This window comes from Balaenoptera acutorostrata, chromosome 16, assembly GCF_949987535.1.
Source record: "Balaenoptera acutorostrata chromosome 16, mBalAcu1.1, whole genome shotgun sequence".
Taxonomy (NCBI): domain Eukaryota; kingdom Metazoa; phylum Chordata; class Mammalia; order Artiodactyla; family Balaenopteridae; genus Balaenoptera; species Balaenoptera acutorostrata.
Genome location: NC_080079.1, coordinates 7938806 through 7960375, shown reverse-complemented (window position 1 = coordinate 7960375; position 21570 = coordinate 7938806). Strand labels below are relative to the sequence as shown.

General features: G+C 53.3%; 1 pseudogene; it reads right to left on the bottom strand.

Moving 5' to 3' along the window:
• LOC103001539 (elongation factor 1-alpha 1-like) overlaps positions 1-14696 on the bottom strand; it is a 123120-nt pseudogene extending 108424 nt beyond the window's left edge.
• Positions 14697-21570: the final 6874 nt, after the last annotated feature.

The window sequence follows — 21570 nt, the reverse complement described above, 5'->3', positions numbered from 1 at the left end:
TCCTTTCCCATTGCTCCCTAATCTCCCAGAGGTCTCCTGGAACTTGACCTCATTTCTTGATATTATAGGGCCAACGGATCATCTATTCTTAACTCTCTCCTTCCCTGAGCTTAGCTCCCCTTTCTCTTTTCTTTTCAGATCTCTACCCTCCATCTTGGTTTAGGACCCCAAAGACAGCCCAGAGAGAAGGACTTGGATGCAGGTGGTTTATTTTGGAGGTGGTCCCAGGAAGCACAGGGAAGATATGGGGAAAGCCAGAGTGCTATGGGTTGAATTATGTCCCCCAAAACGATATGTTGAAGTCCTGATCCCTGGTATCTATAAATGTGACCTTATTTGGAAATGGGGTATTTGTAATGAAGGGAAAAGGTCTTTACATGTAATTTAGTTGTAAGTTAAGAGGAGGACACACTGCAATAAGATGCGCCCTGAATCCCGTGTGACTGGAGTCCTTAGGAGGAGAAGAGATGCAGAGACAGACACACACAGAAAGAAGAGTACCATGTGAAGGCACAGACACACAGAGGGAAGACAGCCACGTGAAGACAGAGGCAGAGATTACAATGATGCAGCTGCAAGCCAAGGAACACCAAGCATTACCACCAGCCGCCAGAAACCAGAAGAGAAAGCTTGCCTGACACCTTGAATTTGGACTTCTGCCCACCAGAACTGTAAGAAAATAAGTTTCTGTTGTCCTAAGCCACCCAGTTTGTGATAGCTTGTTACAGTACCCATAAGAGACCAAATATATATATAGCATATATATATAACACATATATATTTATATAATTCTTTTTGGCCACTCAGCATCTCTGTATGCCCCTTCCTGGCTTCATGTAGTTGGAGGGAGGCAGGGACCCCATCCCATTACAGAGGCTGAAATGCCAGAGACCTGCCTTCCCAGCCTCCCTTGCAGCCAGGGGAACGGGCATCTGATAAGAGTTCTGCCAGTTAGGTACACATGGGAGCCAGTGACAGAAAGAGTCTGAGGCTGTGTGGATGCCATGCTGGGGAGGTTGGGGGCAGCAGAGATACCCACATGTTCTAGAGGCTTCCAGGGTTCTATTCAAGCAGCAATGGCCAGCTCATTCACTCTGGGGTCACCAGCACGCGTGGAGGTGTCAGTTCCCACTGGAGGTCTCACTTGTCTCCCTGGGGCAGCTCTGCCCATTGAATTTGAACATTTTTTCTGGCTGCACAGCCTCCAAACCTAGTTGTCTGACCCGTACAGAGCTGTGTGCTGCTCGATACCCTTCAATACATTTGTTTTGCCTTAATGAGCAGAATTAGCTTCAGCTGCTTGCAGCTGAGCTCCATGGTTGATGCAATTTCATGCACACAGTTCTTCTGACTTTTGCTTGCGGCCCCTCTGGCTCTAGGATTCTGGTGGGAGGCTTTGGGAGTGGGCGGGGACTGATCCCTGCAGGCTAGGTGCTGTCGTAAGCATTCTATGTGCTTTCTTATTTATGACAACTCTGTTTCATGGACAAGGTTATTGCTCAGTTTTAGAAATGAGGTAACTGAGGCTCAGAGAAGGTTTGCAACTTGCCAAAGGCAGCACAGCTCGAAAGGATGGAAGCAGGATGTGCTCGGGGTTTGTCTGACTCTAAATCCTCGACTGTTCTGCCATGAAACCCCCTTGGGAGTGAGGGGTAACTTCCGGCTGGGAGTCCTCCCTAAAAATAATTTCCCCTGCTGGTACCTGGATACTTCCTGTGGAACACCGTGAGATGTCACACCAGAAGCACATTCTAAATTATTTTGGGCCCTGCATCATGCGGGTTACATTTTAAGATCATCGGGTTGGCTGCATTGAGGACACTTTCTAAGCAAATATGAGTTGCACGTACCTATGAGGAAAGGTCCTGTGTGGGAAAAGAAGTCCCATGAGTGGAGCATCTCCTAGTCCGGGGACTTGGAGAAGCAAATTACCCCCTTGCTCAACAAAGCAGCAGCCTGGGCACTGACAGACACTCCGATGGCACTGCTGGGTCCCTTCCTGGGGCAAGGTCAGGGTGACAAAGGGAAGACTGGTGCAAATAGGCTGAGTTCACCGAGCTCCCGTCAGGACTGAGACGGGGAAGAGCCTTTGGGGTTTCAGCAACTATGTCAGAAGGGGGTGGGGTTGGGGTGTGGGTGCAGGAAGCTCAGACCAAGGCAGTGGCTCCAAGGACTCAGCACGGTTCTGGAACTTTCATTTGGGAGCTGGACTTGTTACTCCCGTTCCTGGAGTGTCCAGCGTGAAACTCTTCAATGAAAGGCCTGTGGGAAAGTGGAGGCCTGTGCCACGTGCTACAGCTGGTCTGGCAGAAGAGGGACCTTGAAGGGAGAAGGCCGGCATACTGAGATGCTAAAGGCATTGGTGAAGAAGGGGGGCCCTGGGTGGGTAGAGGTAGGGGGTACATTGGGGCCTGAAAAGTTGGGTGCTGTGGGGCTTAGCAGCCTGAAGACTTGTGTATTCCCCTAGGGGGCTGCCCATTTCCTGGGCCAGTGGAAGGCAGGCAGCTCTGAGATCGGAGAGCTCTGGGTAGAGTGGAGGCAGCTGGCCTCTGCTCATGCTCTGTCACCCACTAGCGGTGAGACCAGGAACAAGTCAGCACCCATTGGCTGGCTCCTCCCCTCCTCTAACCTGGAACACAGCGAAGACTGACCCCAAGCAACACCCTGAGTTTCTTAATTGGGGGCAAACATCCTATTATCTCCTGTGTTAACACTGTTATCAGTATTAGTTCCTCGTCCTCCCTAAGGCTCACCTTCCTGAAACAGTCCAGTTTCTTCCTCCTGAAAGGGAAATTGAGAGGCCACTTCCTATAACAAGATGGATCGCATGTGATCCGAGCTCATGTGACCTAACGGGTAGAAAATGGAAAGTGAGACCCCAGCCTTTCTCCCCTTACCGGTTATCCCATGTGATGTTACAGACTTGTGAACCTGGGTATAAAGGTTTGTTTATTCGTTTGTTTGTTTTTATTCCCCATGCTCCAGCCCCCACCCACTCTTGAGGGTTTGGAGGTGGGTGGCTTTCCCAGCCCCCCAACCCCTGCAAGGGTTCTTCACAGAGGCTACACCTGAGTTTTCTCTCAAGCACAAAGCCCCTAGAGACCGACCCTGGCAGCCTGTGGCTCCGCCCCCCAAGGCTGTGGCCCCGCCCCCTCTCTGGGAAGACTGTGGCCCCGCCCCCCAAGGCTGTGGCCCCGCCCCCTCTCTGGGAAGACTGTGACTCTGCGACTCTCTCTGGGGTGGCTCTGGCTCTCCTGGGACAGAGAAGGGGCTCCCTGCCAAGCTGTGTGCTTATCTCAGAGGGCCTGGCAGCTGGCACCAAGTAGCACCCCAATGCTGTGCCCTCTTTTGAGGTGAAGACCACACGTGGGGGGGGGGCCCTCTAGTCTCTGGGACCTCCTCTCCCGACTGCCTTTCCTTTCTGAGCTCTTTTCTCCCTGTTCTTCTTCCTCAGCACCACCCTCCTCCCTCTTCCTGAGTCTGATGAGTGTTCATGGCGATTGGCCCAAGGCCCAGCTCTGGCTCTGGGAGCTGACAGTTCTGAGGAAATGGAGAAGGGGGGGTGGGTAAGAAGATGGTGTTGGGGAGCATCCTACCTCTCCGGCTTCCTTCCTGAAGAGGCTGGAGACTCCCAGCCGGAGAAGGAGAACGTCCTCGCCGGCAGACCGTGGGCCCCTCGTGGCCAGTGCTGAGTGGGCATCGGGCAGGCGTGATGTTGGCCTGCTAGTTTCCCAGGCCTCTGCTTCTGCATCTTTAAAGTGAACACAAGAATTATATGATAAATACAAATATATGATTTATTATCATAAAATTACATGACTATCAGTACATATCATATACATATATATTATACGTATATGATAGGGATTTGTCGTTGCCCAGCTGTGGGAGCTGATTAAACCGTCTCTGGGAAGCTGTCCCTTCTCCATCTGGTGCCACAGCCTGAAGTCGGCCATCAGGAAGGGAAGGTGGACGTGAGGTGGGGAGGGTCAAGGAAAACAGAATGAGCAGAGCCCACAGGATGGACCAGAACAAGCTTGGATGATGGGGGCGTCCTGCACTCTGGTGCCCTTCATCACAGAGCTAAACACGCCCCGGGCCCAGAAGTCGCAGAGGCTGAAGGAGGAGACCTGGCAGCCCCTGCCAGCCAGGTGAGCCTAGAGGTGAGCAATGATGTTTGTGAGTGGCCAGGGTGCCTTGCGCTCCAGTCTCCCAAATGGAAAGGAATACGGCTGCTACTTCATGTCCGCCTTCCAAATCTCATGCAAAGCATCGCTTGCAGCTTTAGTTCCACGAACCTGGAATGATGTAGGGAAGGCCATTCCAGCTAACGCATCCACCCCACACAGATGTCCGCTACCCTCAGAGACCTCAGGTCACCTGGGACACTGTGGCACTGCCCTAATGGACAAGGGTGACCAGAAGTGGGCCACAGGGACACTCTGCCCCAGGGTGGAGGCTAGCTCTCCAGGCTAGATACCCCCTTTCCTCAAGATAGGTTTTCTTTAGAGACATAATGAACCTACCCCAAGCCTAGAACCATATTAGGGCTACATTGAGCCCCCCAACAGTTCTCCCCAACTTGGGCATCTGGGATTGGGGACTTGGTGTCCAGCCTCCTCCCAGAGGTCCCTGTCTCCCTATATGCCTCCTCTCCGGGAGGCTCAAGATTCATGCCCCAGCTGGGTGCCAGCCTGCCCTACATCTGCATAACTAAGGGAGACCACGGATGGGACTCTTCAGGTAAACACAGCAAATGAACTTCTGCCTTCCCAGATGCTGTGTTACCTACGGTGTTGCAATTTTGGAAAGAAGAGTTATGTGGGTGTATAGACAGAAAACCTATAAGGAAAGGTGCTAACACATCATCAGGAGCTCTGAGAGGTGGGAGTATGGATGATTCTTCCGCCCTCCTGGGGTGTTTTTTCTTTTTTCCTATATTGTTTTTCAATGAGCATATACGACCTTTATAATAAAAAAGAACAAATACAACATAGTCAGGTTTTCCCTCCCTCGTCCACTCAGAGGAGATCCACTTACTTAACAGGTGAAACCGCCAGGGAGAGCTCGGGGCAGAGCTGAGCCACACGCATGCACGCCGCCTGCCTGGCATCGAAGAAACATTCCATGGCCAAGCAAGGCCGCTTAGCCTTTCAGACACCGAGGGCATAACTGAAGCATGAAACTAACCAGGCTTAGTCATCCATCTCTGGTCTCCTCGACAGTTTGCCAACTGTCAGCAGAAATCACAGGGTAGGGAGCTGGCGGCAGACCCGTATGATAACGCAGGCGAGATTTGCCAAGGCGCAAGAAGAGAGGGACTCGCCCCCTTTAAGTATCAAACATCCCAGGGGCTGTGTGTAATCAGCTCCCTGGCCACTCCAAGGGTGGTAGGAGTCCTAGCCCAACACAAAGACTGTCTCAGAGGAAAGCAAGTTGATGAGAAAGCCTTGCAGAAAGCGACGGGCCCTCCCAAGGAGCCAGATACTCAGTCAAAAGCATCTCTGGTTTGATGCAGCTTCCCTCCCGGTCCCTTCAATTCCAAATCACCACCTGGGAGAGCAGTGCTGGACCACCTCACTTCGTGGATACAGAGCCATGTGTGAACGCGCACCCGACGGTCGGGGACCAAACTTGGTTTCCTATAGCTCAGGGCACGTGCTCCACTCTAAGGGCCAGAGAAGCAGCAGGTACCCAGGAAGGCTGATGATTTAGTATCTTCTGATTGGTATTCTTGATATATGTGTTCACGTCTATTTGTTGAGTGCAGGGAAGGAACCAACACTTAGTACACTGTGTGCAAAATAGAGACGTCTTTGCATGTGACTTTCCAACCCAGACACTGCCTTGGAGGCAGCTGAAAGGCTGCTCACTTCTCTCTAACTCCCAAACCCAAGTTTACATTTTGCCAGTTAGGTTTGTTTTCTGGGACGCCGCTGGGCCCTCTAGATGCGTGGCCTGGGCAGTTGTCAGCTGGTGTGCCCTTTAATCAGCTCTGCCTGCTCTGTGGCCAACAGGAAGCACCCACATCCCACCAGCAAGCCTATGGGCCTGACCCCCTTTCCTTCACCAAGCACACTCCTGCCCAGGCTACAGGGCCCCATTTAAATGCCACCTTCTCCATGCACCTGCCCCAGCGCCCCAGCTGCTCCAGTTCCCTCTGATGCCCCAGCTCCTCCGTGCTCCTCTCCTGACATCACAGCTCCTCCAGGCACCTGCCCTGACGCTGCAGCTCCTCCCCTGATGCCTGAGCTCCTCCCCTGACACTTCCAGCTCCTCTACGCTCCTTCCGCTGTGCTCCTTCCTCTATGTTCCTTCCCTCTGTGCTCCTCTATGCCCCAGCTCCTCTTCCATCCTGACTTGCATGGTTTTTTTTTGGCCACACCATGCAGCATGGGGGATCCTAGTTCCCCGACCAGGGATCGAACCTGCGCCCCCTGCATTGGAAGCACGGAGTCCCAAGCACTGGACCGCCAGGGAAGTCCCCTGACTTGCGTGCATTTTATTGTTTTGGTCTCTCCCTCCCCATGACCATGAGATGCCATCTGTCTTCTCGTAGTCCTTGCCCGCTACCCCCTAGCACTGTTCGTGGCACTGTAAAAGCACCCTCCAAACTCTGGTTGAAAGTGAAATCATTGATCAATTTCTTAAACTAATCCAACTCAAGCTTTTCTTGGCAGTTGTCTGTAAATTGATTCAAGGTGCCCGGCTGGGGCAGCGGCAGGTGTGCAGAGGAAATCAAGGGATCCAGCCTCTCCCCTTCCTCTAAAAACCTTCCAGAGTCTGATTCTTCTGTTTTTCCTTCACACGTGTACATGCTCAGGGGAGCAGATTTCCGAGCCTGGATAAACATGCCTTTGCTTGTGAACATCAATGTTGTAAGCACCATAAATCACTAGAAACAAGAGACACCTCTCGCGGTGGAGGGCGGGAACTGCTTTCCCAAGCACTATCAGAAAGGCAGCGACACCCATAACGCCACCCTTCAGAGCCCACAGGGAAATCAAAGCTCTTTCTACTGAGGATCCTGTTTAATTGATGCACTGCATTCACTAGGGATTAGGGCTGTGATGAATGCAGACCAGAGAGACCTGAAGACACTGCGGGTCACACGGTCAGCGGTGTCAGAGCAGGACAGGCACCCAAGGGTGAAGATCAGCCCCACCTGAGATCACAACTGCAGGCGGCAACACACGCCCCACCCTCCCAGCAACACCCAAGCCTGTCACTCTCTCTGTGTCCTTCAAAGAACCAGAAGCCTAATCCGCCGTCTACCCCTGCTGGGCACCTCTAAGCAGGACAGATAAACGGTGCAAAGCTAAGGGGAGCGTCCTGGCCTCTGGGGGGTGCTTTCTGTGGTACCCGGCTCAGCATCCCCTGCCTCGCTCACAGTGGGTACTCAGTAAAGTCTGCCGAATTATGGATTCTAAACTCCCAGTGCTGGCAGTGGGTCAGCAACAGAACACATAATCACAACCGCATGGTCTGATTCAGTCCCAGGAAAAGAAATGTGTCAGCAGCTGTCGGGCATGAAATCATTCATTATTCAGTGGGTGGACGATGCTTCTCTGCATCTCATCACTGACCAAAACTTCTGGGTCTGATCATCGAAACTTTGTTCCAAGGGATCTCAACCCAGCTGCGGCATCAGAGGCACCTGGAAGTCTGTTACGAAGATGCATGCGGTGGACCCACCCAGACTGGGTACGGGTGCCGTAAAGGCTCCTCCCATGTGTCTCGAGAAGCCTCCAAAGACAGAGGACCACTGGGTTCACAGAAGAGCTGTGGGGTGGGGGTGAGGGGACACTCCCCCAGCTGCCACTGGAATCTTCTGGAGTTGATGCTGGGCACTTCACAGAATATCTTTTCAGAATCTCAGCTTTCTCATCTGTAAAACAGATGTAATAAAACCCTGTGCCCCTCTAACCACATAGGCCCACCAAGGTACAGGGACCCACTCTGCTGACCTTATAAAGCAGCTACCTGCGAGAATATGATTTATGTTAACAAGCATGGCTTTGCTCCATGACACTCAGATTCGAGAAACATCCCATTTGACAATTTTTCTACATAAAATTAAACCTAGCTGAGGCCCATGACAAACCCACACCTGGCCCCCTAGCCTGCCCAGCCCAGGGCAGACCTGGCTGAGTGCCGCTGTCCCGACTCAGGTACGTCCCATGAACAGCTGAGTTAGCTGGACGCTGTAATCCCAGCCCACACCTCACGCACGCAGCAAGCCCCCTCTAGCCAGCCCGTGGTATCGCTGGCCATCACCCTGCGACCCTGCGATCCTGATAAGGGACAGACACAGTTCAAGGTGTTTGGGCTTTGGAAAACCTACCTTACTTTTCCTCTCCCAAACCTCAGCCCCCAGCACCTGGTGTCTGGGCTAGATTGCTCCCCACTTGACAGTAAAACATTGCCACTCAGCATTCAAACTCAGGAGGGCTGGGGTTTTTTCCAACACCTCACTCACCAGGGTTGACCAGACCCCCAAAATTAGTAGCACTGGGCCCTCCTTCTGCCCCCCAAAGACTCAGCTGTGCATGAACCCAGGGCCACAGCAGAGAGGCCCTGTCCTTGGTCCGCTGTGGACCACTCACCCCCCCTGTACCTTTGCTACACTGACCGTGAACTTGGCCACGGGGCCTATAGCTGCTGCTCCTGGTATCCAGCCCCCTGCCCACCGCCAACATCCACGCAGCCACTCTCCCATGTGGGGGGGCATCGGGGCACCAGTGTCTGTCAATCCCAGAAACCAAACCCCAGCCCTTCCCCCAAAGCACACGAGGCCTCCCTCCCCAGTGCCCACAAAGCCTCCCCCTCTGTAGACCCAAAGAAAGGCTGAGGGGGCCTGTCTTTAGGGCGGCCCTGGAAATACAAAGAAACTGTTCATCTGCCTCCTGGCCCAAGGAAGCCAACTCGGAACACAGAGCCGAAAAGAGGGGCCGACAGAGCGGAAATCAACCTTTTCATTATTTACAGTCTCCCGTAGCAGTAAGATCAAATCCAGCTTTATATCTCAGCAAAGCCACTGGCCATATCAGCACCCATGTCAGCCAGATAAAGCACAGCTCACATTTTAAGCTTGGGCTGGCAGGAGGGGGGTGTGGGGAGAGGATGCCTTGAGTCGATGCACCACTTGAAAACTTCACTCTCGCTTCTTCTTGTGTGTTTACTTTGTCCAGACTTCCACTTCTATGGTGGACACCCCCCATGGGTCACACCCTTGTCTAAATCCCCGAGTACAGACAGAACCTGTAATTTGCTTCTGGTCAGTAGAATAGCCACAGGTACGGGCTAGTCACTCAGCTGATTCACCTGATTACATCACGTTGTATGAGATGCCGTCTTAGCAGACTGGAGAGGGAGACCCTCCTCTGGCCTTGAGGAAGTGAGCCGCCAGACTGTGTGAGGGGCTGTGTGGGTGCTGCGTGGCAAGGTACTGCAGGCCTCCAGGAGCCAAGAGCAGCCCCCGGCCCACTGTCGGCAAGAAAGCAAGACCTCAGTCCTAAACCGGCAGGAGCTGAATTCTGCCAACAACCCCATTTTCTTGGAGGAGGCCGCCCCCCACCCCCAGGTCTTGAAAGGGACACAGCCCAGGTGACACCTGATCTACAGCCTGGGACACCCTGAGCAGAGGACCCAGCTAAGCCCTCCCAGACTCCAGACCCACAGAAGTTGTGAGATAATCAATGCATGTGTTTTAATCTGCTAATTTTGTGGTAATTTGTTACTTGGCAATACAAAACAAATTCAATTCTTTCCTATTTCATCATGTTGAGTGGAATATGTCAAGTAGCACATGAGGGTCTGGGTGTAAAAGGGAGCAGACACAAACCAGGACCCTTTGCTCTGATCCCCAACTCCAGAAAGTTGAAAGTTCAAAGATCTGGGTTCAAGTTCAGCTCCTGCTGCTAACCTGTTGTGTGTCTTGAGCAAGTGCCAGCTGCCGGGTGCTCTTTAGGGTCTTCTAGCTCTGAAATCCGGAGTCTCTAGTTTCAAGAGTAAGATCTTAGGGTTAAGGAGGTCACAGTTACTTCCAGATTCTCTCATCTTCAATTCCATCCGCCCACAGAGCCTTCATTCAAAACCAGAGCACAGGGACTTCCCTGGTGGTCCAGTGGGTAAGAATCCACGGTCCCAATGCAGGAGGCCCCGGGTTCGATCCCTGATCGGGGAACTAGATCCCGCATGCCGCAACTAAGAAGCCCGCATGCCGCAACTAAAGATCCCGAGTGCCACAACTAAGACCCGGCACAGCCAAAATAAATAAATAAATATTTAAAAAAAGAAAGAAAGAAACCAGAGCAGAGGGTAGGGGGACAAAGGCAGAAGTCAGCTTCCCCAGAGACTCGGACACCTGGGGGGCTTTCCTAGGCTCCATCCGGCCTCCCAGCCCCCACTCAAGTTCCCTCTCCTGCTTCAAGCTGGAATGGAAAACCTATCAGGCCTCAAGAGATGGCCTAAGAAACAGCCACCTGTTTTTCAATCCAAATTGTGAAATGCTCTGGGAACAATCTGCTAGCTAAACAAAGCTTTCCCATTTTTTTCCTGTCTGAGCACATTGTTCTGAGCCTGGAGAGAGGACAATGGAAATCGCAGCTCTCCTTCACTCCCATCAAGGAATAATTCACACAGGAATTCACTGCACCCGTGGCTTCTGGGCAGGGGTCTGCCCAGGAGGATGAGAAGCCTATGGCAGGGACGTCCCCAAGACTCCCTGGCTGACCCCATCAGCAACGCGGCAGGGAGGGGCTGAGGCTTGGGGTGCAGCTGTGCAGTCAGGGAGCACCAAAGACCAAGTGCTGCCAGGGCCGCCCCAGCTATCTGAGCCAGGAGCCCCATCCACGGTCCATCCATCGCTGCCCCACACCCGGCCACTGAGCCACCCATGCCACGGACCCGAGTGTATGGCAGGGAGTCACCCAGGACTCCTCGGCCCTGTTTGATCCACTCACACTCTACCTCTGGCGGGACTACCATGCCCCTGCTCACACCCCACTCAGTCCCGCCCTTGGCATCCATTAACCGCACTCCTAACAAGCCCTGAACGAGTGCTTTTGGCATAGAGGGTGGGCACAAAGCCAGGTGACCCCGAATGACCCACCAGAGGCCCACCAAGAGTCATTCAGGCCATTTTTAAGCAAACAGGTTGGTGCTGTGACAGGAAGAGCAGCATCTCCAGAAGGGTCGAGAGATGACTCTCGGCTGCCACCACTGCCACCTGGGACAACAGAAGTGGGCATGGGTGCGTGGATGGGCATCCCCCAAGAGAGGTGGGCCCCTTTCCCAGGAAGCCCAGGACCCTCCGTGGGCCTGTCTTCATGCTGTCCATCAGCACTTGCAGGGGATTCTCCCCTACCTCCCCTATCCAGAGCCCTGGGTGGCCCTGAAGTGCGTCCCACGTGCAGTGAGGCCACATGGAGTGGTAACCAAGAGGTTATTGGCACTGTGGCTCCCGACCAGGCTGCACCCTGAAATCAACATCACGTGCCCAGGCTCCATCCACCCCCAGAAGGCGGAATCATAGGGAAAGGCCCAGCCCCAGCACAGTGTGACCTTGGGCAAGTCGTTATGCTCCTGGAGCCTCAGTTTTCTCATCTGTGAAGTGGGGATAATACAGCACCATTCTGCTATGAGATGAAATGACAGAATCTGGTGCTGCCCAACCTCTCTCGACAGAGCACATGGAGAACGTGGAAATATTTGCACAGCCCACTGAGTAAAGGAACAAGGCTGCTTGCAGGATTCCTCTTGACCCTGAGCCTCACCAGCCATCCCAGAGCAGAAAGGGCTCCCACCTCACAGACAGCAGGATGCTGAGGGGCAGCGTGCCGAAGGCCTGATCCCCGACAAGCACCAGACAGGGGTCTGCGGTGCGTAAGCCCCCCACCCAGTGCAGGATTTTCTTGTCTCGTCAGGGCGGTCGCGACAGGGCTGGCACGTCACCATTTCTTAACGAGCGCCTTGCACACTTCTGGAGCAGCAGGTGTGCAGGGCCAGGTTTGGACTTTCAGTTCTAGCTCATCAGAGCCAGCAGGCTCTTCCCCAACGGGGTCACTCACTCCCCCACCCATCCCACCCTTTCCTGCAGCCCACCCACTGCTAGGGTCCTCCCCACCTAATTAGCAGGCAAATCCCGTTCTGGGAGAACTGAATGGGTCCCTTCTGCTCCCGGCATCCCTCACAGTGTCCCTTTGTGGCCGGCCATCCTCCTGACCAGGCCAAACTGGGTCCTCAGCTGTTCACTCTCCATGCAATTTTGACTCCGCCTCCTGGCTCCCAGCGTCAAGGCCGTCACGGGGCAGTATGTGGCCTCCTGCGGGGCCGCGGTTTCCTCTGGGAAAGCGGCTGCCCACCGGGGACTCCTGGTGCCACACACGGACCTTGGGCTGGCTGTCTGCAGGGGCGTCAGGAGCCACGACTCCACGCTCTCTGGAGGCGAGAAGCGCAAACAGCCCAGGCCTGGGAGACGGAGCTCTGACCAGCGGGGCCGGGCACAGCTCCTGCCACCCAGTGCTCCCCGCGCCCCCCTCTGTAACCCAGGGATGCAGAGCCCCCCTCCTTGAGGCAGCCCAAAGAAGGCTCCGCTGAGGCGCACATCCCTCCAGACGGGGCACCGTCCCTCCCCGCCTCAGCAGAGAGCCCTAGTTATAGTAAGGGGCAAGCTGGCAGAGCCCCTCCAGAGAGGGCCAGGCTGCGGCGGGGTGGGGCCGGGCTGGGCCCCAAGCAGCAGCAACAGGGAGGGGCATGGGAGCCAGGGGAGGGAGCTACCACCCCCCAGCCCTGGCCTCTAGAACTGGCTGAACCCAGACCCCCCCGAGCTCCGCTTACCAAACCAGCCCCAGTCTCTCAGGCTGGAGAACTCAGGGCCACTGCGGACATGAGGGCGGGGTCTGGAGTTTCAGGTACTTCCACGGCACGGATGGGGCTGTCTGGGCACCAGGCTCCATGGGGGTGAAGCCTCACCTGCCACCTGAAGACTCTACAAGCTGTCTGGCGTCCCTCGGACTCGGCCTGTGAACTGCCAACTTTGCAGGGTTGCTACGGGGATTAATGAACTGAAGCATGAACTGGTCCTCAACTGGGAAGGAAGGATATGGTGGCTGTCACTATTCCCTCATCAAGTTAAGCCCCGTGGGAAGAGGCAGGCACCAGGCAAGTGAACCCCGGTCACACCCCAGGCCTTGAGCAAGTGAACTCAGGGTTAGGACCCGACCCCCAGGGCTGTCCAAGTCCAGGGGTGTCCTCACCTCCTGGGAACAATGACACCTCCTAAGCGAAACATCAACTCAGGGTCCTGCCCAATGTTCCCCACGGAAACCACTAAAATCCCTCACTCTCCACAGAGCCTTGCAGGTTAATGAGTCTGGGGTGGGTACCGCCCACAGCCCACTACCCTGGCACCTCCCTTCCCAGTGCTGGGGGCCGATGGGGTCCACAACCAGACCCCAGGAGAAGTGTTCCCAAGGGGGTTCCTTGCGCCACCCAGACCTATAGCAACCACCTGTCAGAGCAGAGTCCTGGGCACCTGGACGTTTATGAGGTCTCAGGTAACGCCAGCACCCTCTGGAGTTTGCAAACTCCCAGAGGACAAGGTCAGGGGGCAGAGGAGGAGACAGGCAGGACCAAGGACCCAACACTGCCCCACCAGCACCCTGCTCCCAATTCCTAAATGAGGACAACGAGACTGCAGAGGTTGCAGAACTGGACCAGAGTTACAGAGCTGGCGACTAGCCTGGAAAGACGCAGGAGCAAGGAGGGGGAGTTGAGGTGGGCCACTCCCTCCCACCTCCCACCTCTCGCCAAGGAAGACTTCAGTTGGGTCCAGCTCTGGGCCCAGGCACTGGCCTTGCCCCTGGCACTCACACAACCCAGGGCTGCCAGACCTCGCCGGCGGGCAGGACTGTCAGTATGTCAGTGCCCAGGTGCCAGTGTCATCCAGCCACAGCCAGGTGAGCATCGGGCCCCACATCCTCACACTCGTTGCACAACTCCCCTCCCCCAACCACCGGGGCGACTACTACTAACGCCACCTCCTCTCCCCCCTCTCCCCCTCCTTCCACTCCCCTCCCCGCCCTCCAGTCCAAAGCCCCTGTCCTTGCAGGACCTCAAGCTGCAAATCCCTCGGAGGCCACGGCAGCCGTCCAAAGAGCTTCCAGGAGGTCCCGGGAGGCCCTTCCCACGGGGTCAGAGCGCCCCCTGCCCCCTGCCGGGTGGACTCACAGGCGACCATCACTTGTCAGGTCGGCCACGAGACTCTTTAATAAAAACTCACCATCCCGGAGTGGTGGTTGCTTCTCCCGCTGCCCTGCACAGTGAACTGAAAAGGGCTCCAGAGGGGGGCAGCGGACTGCGCCTGGGCTCTCAGAGGGTGCAAGCGATTCACAGACCCCAGTGTAGGCGACAGAGGGCTGAACCGGGGCCCCACGCAGCAGCGCCCGTCTCTGCGGGGAGTGGCCGTGGGAGGTCTGTGTCTACACTTCCGATTTTCCTACCAGGAGCACATTTAATAATGAAACAACTTTTGCAAAAGTACACTGCATTCGGCGCGCGGTTGCCAGGCTCGGGACGCCGCCGCGGCCCCCGGACCTCCTGCGCCGTCAGCCCCCGCGCCCGGCTGTGCGGCGCGGGGGCCCTGGACCATCAGCCTCTCGGGGCGCAGGCCCCGCTCCGCCTCGGCCGTCAGAGCCCCCCGGCCCCTGCGCACGCGCGGCGTCCCGCTCTCCGTTCAGACCCCGGAACCAAAGCTTTGCGGACAGCGCCCCCTGCCGTCCCGAGGCGGCCTGCGCCTGCGAGCGGCCGCCGCCAAACCCGACTCCTAGTTACTCCTGGTTATGCTGAGTTGCCCTGGAGGGGCTCGAACTTGGAGGCGAGGGGACCGCCCTTTCCTCCACCCAGAGCCTGAAGCCCCTTGTCCGCGCCCGAGGAACTGACTTTGGGGGAAACTAAGTCACTAGAGGATATAGGGAATGCACAAAACGCGGTGGCTGTCTTGGGCCGTCCCTGTTTGAAATCTAATTCCTGGGGTCACAAACCCCGGCTCCACTGTGGGTTCAGGAGGCGTGCTGGGGGACCACCTGAACCGTGTGCTCAATGGCTGGGGGTTTAGGCCAGCCGGATGAGTCCCAGGGCCCACCTTCAGACACCAACTCCGCCAGGACCACTCTTTAAGAAATATTGTCTTAATTTGACCCCCTCATTTCATAAAGGACAGACAGGCAGTGACTTGCCCAAGATCACACAGCTCCTCAGAGGGAAGTGCAAAACGGAAGCTCTGGCAGCATGTCTACCACCCCACCTCCATCCCACAGTTAGAGAAACCAGGAGGCTGTCACCAGGTTCAGGCCCAGCTCTGCTACCACTGCTGTGTGCACTGTAGCAAGTCCCTTCTCCTCTCCAAGTCTCCCAGGTCTCTGTTCTAGCATGAAATGATGGGCAGTGGCCGTCCCCTCCATGATTCTAGAATTCCTGGAGCAGAGGCAGACCCTCACCCAGGTTTGAGCTCCTAGGTCACCATGTGAGGTCCTGCAGCTTTGTGTGCTCTTTGCGTGTGTATTTTTAAATTGCTCCCAGGAGTAATTACTTCTAGATTGTTAATAAGTACATGGCTCGGCCCTCGGGAACCACTAAATTTAAGTGCTTTGTGATAAAAAGGAAGGCAGAAGAAATTGAGGACTGGCAGAACTTAGTAGCGTCCTCCACTTTCTATCTCAGAGAGGAATATGCACCCGAATGGCCTGGGGGGAAGGCCACCAAGATCAGAAGGAACCCAGGCCCTCCACGGCCCATGTGTGCAGGAGCCAGAGTCATAAACAGTCCAGTGGAACAGGATGCTTTGAGCCAGGTTCTGCCTTACTCCCATTTATCTTTAGCTACCATCTGCTCTGCACTTAAGTATTGTGATACAAATTATAAGAACTGTACTAGCTCAGATATTTCATTAACGATTTGAGGGACTGGACCAATGCATCGAGGGAGAAATCTCATTTCCAAGGTAATCAAAATAAAGGCTGGGGAGCTAATAAACTCCTCTAAGCTATTATACATGCAGGGAACAGTAGAGTAAGTCCTGAAGTAGATTTTAAAGAGTTTTTCCTAAAAGGACTAAGCTTCTTTTGCGTATCTATCATTCATTTGAACGGCTCCTGCTTGTATTTTTCAGAATCCATCCCCCAAGTTAGAAACAAATTGAAATGCTTTTACACACACCCGGGGCCCCTCAGCCATGCTCCTGAGCCAAGTGGAGGAGCTGTCCCCTGTGCCCCCAGCTGCTGGAGCACCTGTACTACCTCTTGCCTCCCTGCAGAAGCCTGGTCCAGCCCACCCAGGGCTCCAGGGCTCCACCGCTTACTATTCCAATGACCTAAGACAAGTTTGTCTCTCTAAGCCTTGGTTTCCTTGTCCGTAAAATAATGGGGATATTAGTACCTGTGATGAAACCTAACACATTTGGAATAGCACCTAGCACATACTTACTGTTCAATGCTATTTCTTGGAACCACTGCCTCTCCTCTGGGGCTAGCCACGTGGTACATAATATTTTTCAAATAAATGTACTCATAATAGGGAAGAACAAATCTGACCCCATGCTGGATGTTTCTTTAAACTATGCATTCTATTGCTTTTGCTACAAGTGAAGAATGTTGCCTATATCCTGAGATAGACAGGATAGCTCACTGTCAAGGCTCTGACCTTTGAAAGTATATAACGCTTTCATTCACATAGAGATAAAAAGTTGCAGAACGGAGAATAACGTTTTTCTTGTTAGAGGTTTACAGGAACATCGTGACCTGACCTAGGTGGACAGTTGCAAGAACAAAGGATTCCGACACCAAGAAGTCTGCAGCAACCAGCCACGCCCCCTCCCTTTCTAGTATAAAAGCAGCCTGAACTCTAGCTTCTTTTATACTGAAAGGGAAGCGGGTGTGGTGAGATGCTTCTTTGGGACACTAGTCCACAATCTTCTCTGTCTGCTGGCTTTCCAAATAAAGTCGCTCTTCCTTGCCCCATCAATTCCTCTCCCCATTTATTGGCCTGTTGTACAGCGAGCAGCACGAGCTTGGACTCGGTAACATACTGACTAGAAAGCCCCATGAGGTCAAGGACCATGTCTGTCTCTTTCACCAGTGGACCCTAGTGCAAGCCCAGTGCATGGAATGGCAGGTTTAGTGAATGACACCCTGCTTTACAGTCAATATCTACTCGTGCGTCCACATTCAATACCCACTTTGCAAAGGCTGCACACCAGACTTCCCTAGGGAGCATTTAATATCCTGAGATTCTGATGGAATTTATTTGAGGTGAGGCCTGGACATTGATATTAATTTTTAAGCGCTCCAGATGACCCTGACAGGCAGCCAGTGTTGAGAAACAGATCTAAACCTACAAGTGGTTCCCACGTGGTGTGTCCCCTTCCTGTCAGGAGAAAGCTGGGATCTTTAAATTCCTAGTGCCTGAAACACACTGTAATTTCACCTTTGTAATTCCTCCTCATGTATTATCCTGGGTAAATCAGACATCTTGTCCCAACCTCGGTTTTCTTATGTGTGCAAAGGTTCATTTAGATGAGGTGTCCGAGATGGTCGGAATCCAAAGAACAAGTCATCGTTGGAGTTTGTTATGGGCTGAATTATGTCACCCTCCCACACTCTTACGGTGAAGTACTAACCCCCAGAACCTCAGGATGTGACTGCATTTGGAGATCAGGTCTTCAAATTGATTATGAAGCTAAAATGAGGTCATTAGGGTGGGCCCTAATCCAATATGACTGGTGTCCTTATAAGAGGTTAGGACACAGACACACAGATCATGTGAGAGGTCTCAGAAGAAACCAACTCTGCAGTCACCTTGATCTCAGAATTCTAGCCTCCACAATTGTGAGAAAATAAACTTGTGTCATTAAAGACACCCAGTCTGTGGTGCTTTGTTATGGCAGCCCTAGCAAATTAACACAGGGTTTGTGTGTATATACAAAATAGCTCCTGGATTATCTTTCTTTGGATGACTCTAACCCAGGGCTTGTATCCGGGCATCCCGTTCTCACTGTGGGTCCTCTACTTTGGGCCACTCTTCTCCTTCAGGGCCCAGCCAGTCCCCTCTCCCCTGCTCTGGCTGTCACCCTTCCAGAGGTCCTCCCCCCACCTGAATTTGTGTGCTGGGGCCTCCTGCTAATGATCATATGCCATAGGTAGCATCTGTACCACAGAGGTGAGCGTCTCATTCACGGATCTAGAGCTCTGCCCGGTGCTGTGCCTACACCATCTTAGTCCTCAGACCTCTCCTGAAGGGCGGGTATTATGCCACCTCCTCAAATGAGGAGTGAGGCTCTAAGATGTGGCAGTAGCTCTGACATTCCACGCCAGGTCCAGTTCCAAAGCCTCTACCTCCTCCCTGCCTCCCCACCACCCAGGCTCCCCTGCTTCAGCCCCGGGGGGACTCGGATGAGTGAGGGCCTACCTGCCTTGTTCGCTGTCCACACACCCACAGCCCCAAACATGGCTGGCAAACCAGTAAGCACGGGCTTCCCTGGTGGCGCAGTGGTTAAGAATCCGCCTGCCAATGCAGGGGACACGGGTTGGAGCCCTGGTCCGGGAAGATCCCACGTGCCACGGAACAACTAAGCCCGTGCGCCACAACTACTGAGTCTGTGCTCTAGAGCCCACGAGCCACAATTACTGAGCCCGCATGCCACAACTACGGAAGCCCGCACGCCTAGAGCCCGTGCTCCGCAACAAGAGAAGCCACTGCAATGAGAAGCCCGCGCACCACAAGGAAGAGTAGCCCCCACTCGCCGCAACTAGAGAAAGCCCGCGTGCAGCCACGAAGACCCAACACAGCCAAAAATAAATAAGTAAAATAAATAAATTTTTTTTAAAAAAACAGTAAGCATACACTGGGTGAGCAGCTGTGCAGCTGGTGGGCTTTCCTAACTCATCTGGGATCATCCTACTTCCCCACTTCACTCCCTCCCCTCAGGGATCCCACTGCTGACCAATTAAAAGCCCCAGCTGCTTGCCCAGGATTCCAGACTCGACAACACCCTTGGCCACCTTATTGCACCCCAGGTTCTAACTATGCTTTCCTACAGGGCCTTCCTCAAACCATTAAGGCCCTCAAAGAATTTCGCAGGAAGCTTGTTGATTTGTTAAATTCACCTCGCCTTTAGGCCTTCTCTGATGGGTGAGAACTGCTGAATGCAAATTAAACTTACTCCTGATAATGGTCTTGTGCCTTAAGGCAGCATCAGCACCTGCATCTCCTGGGAGCTTACAGGAGAGGCGGAGGAATCTCCTGTCACCCACACACACTGAATCAGAATCTGCATTTAGGTGAGATTCCTAAGACAGGTTCTCAGCCCTGAGTGCACACCAGAATCACCTGGGGAGCTTAAAAGTTACTGATGGGCTTCCCTGGTGGCGCAGTGGTTGAGAATCTGCCTGCTAATGCAGGGGACACGGGTTCGAGCCCTGGTCTGGGAAGATCCCACATGCCACGGAGCAGCTGGGCCCGTGAGCCACAATTGCTGAGCCTGCGCGTCTGGAGCCTGTGCCCCGCGACGGGAGGGGCCGCGATAGAGAAAGGCCCGCGCACCGCGATGAAGAGCGGTCCCCGCACCGCGATGAAGAGTGGCCCCCGCTTGCCGCAACTGGAGAAAGCCCTCGCACGAACCGAAGACCCAACACAGCCAAAAATAAATAAATAAATAAATAAATAAATAAATAAGAAAATCCTTTAAAAAAAAAAAAAAAAAAAAAAGTTACTGATGCCTGGTGACACCCCCGAGATTCCGGTCTGGAGTAAGGCCTGAGAAACCCCTGGTGATTCTAATGTGCACAAGGTGATGTGATCGGCAGCAGCATCAACCTTAATAACCCCTCCCACAGTCCCAACCGGGGGTGAGAACCGGCAGCCTCTGATGTCTTACGAGGGACCTCACGTTCAGGGGCTGGGCAGGCCTAAGCCAGAACCTCCCACCCAGACCAGTAAGTGTTGCCATTGGTATAAGCAGACCCTCCTGTAACCTCTGGCTCACAAATCTGGTCACTAACTCCCATGTTGCTAGGAGATGACTCGTTAGAACCTGGTGGGGGCAGGGAGCAGCGCGGCACTACTCATGAAGTTGTTCCCTTCGACACAGCGATCCACCTCCAGGGATCTACTCCACAGAGACACTCACACGTAAGATACGAAGTGGTCACGACCAGCTGTTTAAAGAGTGAATAAGTGTTCATAACATATGGAAATCACACCATCACGCTGTACACCTTAGACTTATACAGTGATGTATGTCTAATGTATTATTTCTCAATAAAACTGGAAAAACTGCTATTAAAATTCTGTTCCACTTCTAAAAGAGAAAACAAGTGAAAAACTGGAGACAACTCAAATGTTTCCTGATACAAAACTGTAATATACCCACTTAAGATAAAATAGTATAGTCATTAGAGTGTGAAATAAAATTCATATTTTATGGCAAGACAAGAAAAATTTAAACAAATTCTCTGTCCTTTGGCCTCCTCTCTCCCCTCTACTGTGCATTGTGTATCTGCATTAAGCAGCAACCAAACCTCCCCATCGGCAAAAATAACTGCTCAACCATAATGAGCAATATTTTCTAGCACCACCAAGACAACCCCTTAAAGATAACATACGCTTTTTTGGGAGGGGGGGAGCAGCGCACCACTCAGCATGCGGGATCTTAGTTCCCGACCAGGGATGGAACCCGTGCCCCATGCAGTGGAAGGGCAGAGTCTTAATCACCGGACCGCCAGGGAAGTCCTGCATTCCTTCTTCATCTTGTAAGGGGCCAAAATGACCCATGACCCACTACTCACCAGATCGTGTAAGCTGTCAGTAATACATCATCTAGTGTACAGCCTTGTCTCAAAAAACTTATGTAAAACTGTTTTGACTACTTTTTTCTTTTTTAAATTTATTTATTTTTGGCTGTGTTTTGGTCTTCGTTGCTGCATGCCGGCTTTCTCTAGTTGCAGCGAGCGGGGGTTACTCTTCGTTGCGGTGTGTGGGCTTCTCATTGTGGTGGCTTCTCTTGCTGCGGAGCATGGGCTCTAGGTGCTCAGGCTTCAGTAGTTGTGGCACGCAGCCTCAGTAGTTGTGGCACGCAGGCTCAGTAATTGTGGCTCATGGGCTCTAGAGCGCAGGCTCAGTAGTTGTGGCGCATGGGCTTAGTTGCTCCGCAGCATGCGGGATCTTCCCAGACCAGGGCTCGAACCCGTGTCCCCTGCATTGGCAGGCAGATTCTTAACCACTGCGCCACCAGGGAAGTCCCCGTTTTGACTTCTAACAGGCTGCGAAACAGTTCTCAGAGCTTTCTGAGAGGCTGTTCCCGCATTATAATCCTTAATTTGGCTCGAATAAAATTTTCCGTTTCTTTCTTAGATAGACTGATTAACTTTTTCATCAAAAAGAGAATGACATAAACTTATAACTACTGACATAGAAAAGCATCCAAAATACTCTGTTCAGGTAAAAACAAACAAAGAAACAGAAACAATACCATGCAAAACAAGGATACTTTAATAAAAATGGTAAATATAGTAC